Below are 7,287 nucleotides of genomic sequence, written 5' to 3' on the forward strand. Positions count from 1 at the left end.
CGATAAATTTATGAATCGGTACAGGCAGCGCCTGCCACTGACGGCATCGCCTGCGTATGTCGATACAGGCAACGCCTGTATTTGACCGTGATTGCCTACCGTCTTGAGGCCTGTCTGTCTGTCTGTCTGTCTCTCTGTCTGTCTGTCTGTCTGTCTGTCTGTCTGTCTGTAATGAAGTCAAGGGAGGCTACTACAGCCAAACGAAGTCAGAAAATACAGAATTCACTTTATTGAGCAAAATAAGATCAAAATATTTTATATTTTAGCAAAATTAACAAATTGCTAATACGGAAACAATTATTAAATGTCACAGCACAAAAAAAAACATCAAAAACCGGTACTTATTTTACGAGTATACACTAATCGTCATTTTCTGTAGACGTAACGCGGCCATTTTTAAAATATACGTGGGATTTTTTGACGATAATAATATGCAGAATTGAGGGAAGTTCGTGAGTCAATCGCTATTTCTATCGATGACGCGAATTCGCCTTCTTCTTTTTATTGGCGAGCTGCTCACATTTATGATAATAAACATGGATAATCATTTATGAATTTCGAAATGGACAACAACTAGTTCACTGAAGTAGCTATCTAGTAGTAGCTAGATAGACTGGAAGTGTTCTCTGCTTCATGCTTATCCTTATGGTTCTTTGAAGAACATGAGAACCATGTTCCTGAATATTTACATGCTTCTGGAGAGTTAGTAAAGTTAGATAGTTTAATGTATTTAAAAGTTGACAGGTTTTACCAGTTTTTTTTGTCATGCTATTTTTAGCAACGCGAAAGTTGTTTCGAGATTACACACGGTACTCGCATGATACGGAATCAGAAAACGACAGTATCATGATACGGATTTTTCAATACGCCGTGCTGTATTTTCACTGTTGGATATGGAAAAGAAATTTGATAGGCATATAATAAATATCGTTATCAGTACTTTGCTATAAGCAACATCATTCATGTTAATAAAGATCTGCAAGTAGCATGTGTACGAGACCAGATAACATAGACACGTTGTTGCAAAATGTTAAATACGAAATAATGAATGATTGCAATTAAAATGAAAGTGAGTATTAATGGCTGATATAAAGATTGCTTTTAATTAAAGAACATATATATCAACTTTGGAAAATCATTAGATCCACAACGTTTTGAAATGCGTTGCAATGGCTCTAATGCTTCTTCCGGTGTTATGCATATTAGCTAAATATGAAGGTTAACGGGAAGGATGGTCTGTTGTTCTTCCTTTTCAGAAATTGATACACCCCAAATTAAAGAAATCGAATATTCAATACAAAAGGGACAATCTGTTAATTCATCAACACAAATCAAATTTGACCTTTTATAACTTGCATAACTTGCTTGAGTTTAATGTGGATAACGTTTAAATCAGGACTTTTTCTACCGCATTATTATGCAATTCTCTCACATAATTGTAGCTTCTTTATTAATAATATGTTGTATCTTTGCAACTTTTATGACTTGTGAACTTTACTTGGTGCACGAGTCTCGAACGTTGTGTTGCCACTTTATACGCCTTCCTTGTGCTTATGTGTTGTAATTAAGAACGAAACATTATGTTAACAGACAAAATCTAATGAAACGAAAATTGATATTTATCTTAATTTATTATAAATATTTGTCATTGTTGATCGCTTTTTAAGTTGAAACTAGACATAGTTGTATTTGTTTCATTGTTTAGAGTGTAGTTTGTCGTCATCAGTTAAAAGTAACCGCAATTTCGAGTAACATCTAGATATCTTTTGCTGAAGTTACCGAATGAAATGCCATGATACACTACTTCTTTTCAAATAGACGTCTTTTGTCTTTTGGTTTATGGCACATATAAACAACAAACGGCTGTCGTATGGTGTTAACCAGCAAAGAGCGCCTCAAAATTCCCAGTTAGGCCTTCTTATTCAAGAGAGTATCATTTTCAACATCTAACGGTATGACGCCTTCAGATATTATACCCGGGACTTCCGCGTCCAAAGAGCGGTCCAATGATACAATGAAGCTTAGATCGCCAGCCCAGTAGTCAAATGGACGAACAAAATTATTTTTTGATGCTCATAGCGTGGTCTCGAAGGACGCTGATCTAGTGATACACACGTTCACACACTAAAAGCAAACCATACGCACATCAGAAAAGTTAAATCAATACATGGTGGGATTACCGCCTTGGAACGATTATTAAAACACGAATTTACCAGAACAAATCATGTTTGAACTCGGTGAACTACTTTACAGTTACTAACATTTTTCATTTAATTTTTCTTCCTAACTGAAGTGATCGTATGAGGAATTCCGTAATAAGCTCACGTAAATGACAAGTACATCTTCGTGAGTAGTCGTGTACAGTTATGCATTCTTTGAGATGCCAAATGGAGATGAGATGCTTGTCCATTTACGAAGAGGGATTGTTCGATCAATTTAAATTCACAGACAACATTTTTGCACATCTCAATGTTCAAAATTATAGAAATTCAAAAAACGAAATCACTAAAAGTTCGATCGTCCGAAACAAAGTCCATTTAATATTAAAATATTATTTCAGAAAATATATTGTCGTCCTTACCAATTTGAAACTGTTAACGAAAAAAACACATTAACAATCAGTAGTTAAATGTACCAAATGTTCTATCGCCCGAACATACAAATTTGAAAATGGGACAAAATTTGAATGAAAATCAAACGGGAATTGACAACATGTTCAATTAACCAAACAAATCTGGAAACTTCAGATTTCTTATCTCTTTAAACTAAAGATATGAAATCACAAAATGTTTGGTCGTCAGAACAAGAGTCATAACCATTGAATATCAAAATATGAAATCACAAAATGTTCGGTCGTCCTATCAAATATTTAACAGTTTACATTACATTAACATCAGTATTTAAATGTACCAAATGTTCGGTTGTCCGGAAAATGGAATGGAAAAAAATAAACTAAAATCTAAAAATCAACAAGAATTTATGGGATATAAATTCGCAAAATATTCGGTCGTCCGAACAAGAGTTATATCCATTGAATGTCAAAATTATGAAGTCACAAAATATTTGGTCGTCCAACGATTCAAATTTCAAATCCATTAAATATTAAAAAAAAATGAATACATACAATTTCTGTCGTTTGAATAAAAAAACATTCAAAATCAGTATTGTAAATGTACCGAAATTGCAGTTGCTAAATCAAATTTGGAACGGGTAATATTTAAGTTTGTTCGTTTTAACAATTTGAAATGGATAAGAAAAAATAATCAAAATTTGAATCAACAAAGTGTTTTCAAAACAGTTTTAAAATTCCAATATTTAAAAAAATGAAAACCAAAATTTGAACAAAACAATGTTTCGACTACCATTTTGTTCATTTATAGATAATTTCTGGACATTTTTGTTGTTTCCAGGGACAATATATTTGATGGCAGAAGAAGCAATTTGTTTCTATAAAGGTCATTGGTTGCTAGGAAGAAAATGATTGCTACTGATATGGGTAGCAACTACGAAAGTCATTGTCTGCTAAGGATGTCATTTGGGTCCAAGGTAGCAAGGTAGTTAGTGGTTGGTAAGGAAATGCATGAATGTATAATGCTTGCTAAGGAAGTCATTGGTCGAAAGTAGGTGGTTACCAAGGTAATTGTTGCAAGAAAGTCATGAGTGTGCTGTTACGGAAGGCATTAGTACTTAATGCAATCACTGGTTGTTATGGATAAAGGTTGTTGCTAAGGAAGTATGTGGTTGCTAAGGAAGTCGATGGTTGTTCAGGAAGTCATAGGTTTCAAATGAAGTGATTGGTTGCGATAGCTGCATGCAGTTATTATGGATGTTAGACAACTGGTTAATAAGGCTGCCATTGGTTGAAAAGGAAGTCATTTATTTGCTACGGAAGTAGGTGGTGAATGGTAGAATGTTAGACAAAATGTTGTTAAAGTAATCACTGGTTGCAAAGAAGGTCATTTCTTGCTACTAAAGTAAGTCATTGTGAGGGAAGTAGATAGTTGCAAAAGAATTCATTGGTTGCTTAGGAAAAAGTTGTTACTAAGTAAATCATAGGTTGCTTAGAAATTCAATGATTGATGAGGAAGTCATTGGCTGCTAAGGAAACCATTGGATGATTAGGACGTCATTGGTTGATATGATTTAGGTAGTTAGTTAACATTACATGAGGCTTCAACCAGTATCCAGGAGATAGGCCTTGTGGTTTTAGAGAAGAAGATTATCACAACCTTTTACTACTTAAGGCTAAACACAAGTATGAAGGGGTGGGACATTGCAGTTTCAAAGACGAAGGAACATCAGTATATTGGAACCCTGTAGTTAAAATAACAGCTAAGAAAGTAAGTGGTTGCAATAAAAGTCATTTAATGCAATAAAGTCTAGACGTTGCAGTTTCAGGAAACCAGACACATACTGGCAGGAAAACCTTGTTTAAAGGCCGATACAGGTCGTGGTCTTATGGCTTCAGAGAATATTGCCAAGGTTAAACAAGTATACAGAAAACCAGGAACCTTTGGAGAGGGTCAAGCTCCGACCCAAGGGACATTTTAAAACATTCGCGTTAAAAAACATTCCAAATATAAAAGGTCTGGACCAGGCTATTTTCATGAACCAGATTTTTGAATTTACCTTATACTATAAATATATAGAACACCTGCCACCCAAAGGGCAGGGCAACAATTGACGGGAAATGACTCAATGGACATTATTTTATAACTTCGTAAAGAACACATGAGGCTGCATAACAATAATCAAGAGTATTCTAGGATTTGCGATTTTAGATTTTCAAAACTTGTTACTGTAGTATTTGCGTATAAAGACAACATGCGACTCCTGGTGTTGACCGCTTTAGACGCCAGTTACATGATTTAAACAAGCTTGTGAACGGACCAAGGCTGCATGGTTTCAGACAAAAAGGTTTTAAAATAAGGATATATTGACATCTTACATGCGGCTTTCACAATAGCTGATATTGAGCGCTTTCAATCTTGCTTACAACAATCTGATCATGTAAAAGGTATATTGCTCCAACAAGTATATAACGGTGAACAAAGTCTAATCTACATAAATACGCATTTAAGATGAATTTTCGGTGTGTGTTTATATCATTATGGTATATAATTCGTTAGTAATTTACTTACATGTGAATATCCTACAAGCTATAATTATCACAAACGTTATTCTTAATATAAACTTGACATGACTTCATAATCACACATTTTAAATGGTATAAATACATGTACTCCAATTGTCTGCATAAAAATCAGGAAGTTTAAAATTGACATAGATAATTTAATGTAAACAACTGCAGATATAATTACTGATCGTATACATATCACAGGATATACAGGTTATAATTGGATTAGTTAACCGTAATGAAATTCTCAATTTACCAAGGAATTAATGATTAAAATTTTTATTCATCTTTGTGATTATTACCCTGTTTGGGAAATGTAGATACATGTATGACTTTCCTTACAGCGTTCTTAGAAACGAAGACAGGTTTGTCAAGTCAAAATTATATTCTAACACTCAAAAACTGTCAATAGCAATAACACTGACCTCGATATTAACGCATTATAATGGAAAACAATGAAACATTAGCCCATTTTGCATGTTTTAACTGTCAAAACAAGATGAGATACAGATTGTTTTCGTGATATGTAAGTTTTCATCACAATTGTCCATTCATATCAGTTTTTGGATACGAGAACAAGTACACATGATTTGTCAAAATACAAATACGTTCATGCATGAAACTTTACACGGCTCCATATCAATCATTCACAGACACGTGACATGATCGTGGCAAACTTGTTACAATAAGTATGTCCTCTACCACATATCCGTGATAGCCACATAGAAAAACTTACACCTCCTTCACTGCATTTACTAGGAAGAGCAAGTCACACCTAAATATAAACATAGCAGATTGTTTTTAGTTTATTTTTATATGGCATTTAAGATATAAAACATATCGTTTTGAACTATCTCTTTTAACAATATGTCATCGGATCGACAGAAAAACCTGAATTCTTTTGAGACGAACATTCGGTCTCTCCTTAAACAAAAGTATTACATATTTAGTAACTGAAACACTCACCTCTGCATATCCTGCAAACTACAAGTATCACAAAGGTAAATGTTAAGTATAAACTTGTCATGACTGCGTTATCGGACGTTATGAATGTTATACATACTTGAATGCTTTATTCAACAATCAGGAAGTTTAAATTTAGAATAGGATTTTCATGCATACCTCCTATTTCAACAGATTATAAAATGGTTATTTAAGTTAACTTTAACTTCCTTAAAAATGTACGATATAAATTGTGCTCTTAATTATTATTTGTTTCCTGTTTTGGAAATGTAGGTATCCTTAAACTGTCATTGTAAAACTAGAAGCCGGAATGTTCATTATAAATGGGTTATTCTTGTAATTGTTGCTGGCAGATATTTTGTTTTCATTTATAAAGTCAAACTTATGAAGGCACTTTTTCAAACATTAATTTTAATGATAAAATGGTGATCAATCGTTAAGTTTTCTTGAAATTTATTCAAACAGTTAATGACTATATTACTTTATAAGGTTAAACGCATTCAATGGCTAGCTGCGAGTGATATTGTGACAAGTGTGATGCTAACCCGATGAAACGGTGGTCCAAACCACTTACTTAAACAAATGTTTACATTGTATAACTAGAAATGATGTATATTGCAAAGGATGCTAAAAAACAATATACGACAACACATTTTATTTTATTTTTATTCCTGTTCGTTTTCAATTATTAAACAATACGGACTATATAACCGTATACGGTAAAACCTGTTCCGATGCTACCAGCGACTATTGTTGGGACACATTTCATGTTGAATGCTGGTAACCCGATTAATCGGTCGACCAAGGCCAGTTACGTCTTCAGTTAATTATGAACGATTTAAACGTTGATGCAATTTGTTTATGTAGGCGTGTTCCTTGTATTCCAATAAGATGAGTTATAATTTATATTGTGTACGTGTTTTTTTTATTCAATGTAAAATACTTTTTTGTTACAACATCTTGTTCCAATCTATTGACACTGTCTCTTTATGACAACGAAAAAACATCATCCTCCATAACTTGCATATATTTGCGGAGCCAAACGCACATTCCGACGAATCCATCTGACTTAACAATACCGCCGGACTTGATTATAATCTATTGTGTTCTTCTGGAAACTCCTTCGAAAACACAACGGCAAATGTGTGCAATAAAATAATTGTTGCAAAACGACAATATAGTAACGA

The 7,287-nt window shown here is 33.6% G+C and overlaps 1 long non-coding RNA gene across 1 annotated transcript in view; it reads right to left on the minus strand.

Annotated features, from left to right (window-relative positions):
- The window catches only part of LOC128235128 (uncharacterized), a 52,490-nt gene extending 46,298 nt beyond the window's left edge, over positions 1-6,192 (minus strand). Inside the window, exon 1 of the long non-coding RNA XR_008261134.1 lies at positions 6,104-6,192. This is a non-coding gene — a long non-coding RNA (uncharacterized LOC128235128). The remainder of the gene's footprint in view (positions 1-6,103) is intronic.
- Between the last annotated feature and the right edge of the window lie 1,095 nt (positions 6,193-7,287).

The sequence above is a fragment of the Mya arenaria genome, chromosome 5, assembly GCF_026914265.1.
Source record: "Mya arenaria isolate MELC-2E11 chromosome 5, ASM2691426v1".
Lineage (NCBI taxonomy): Eukaryota > Metazoa > Mollusca > Bivalvia > Myida > Myidae > Mya > Mya arenaria.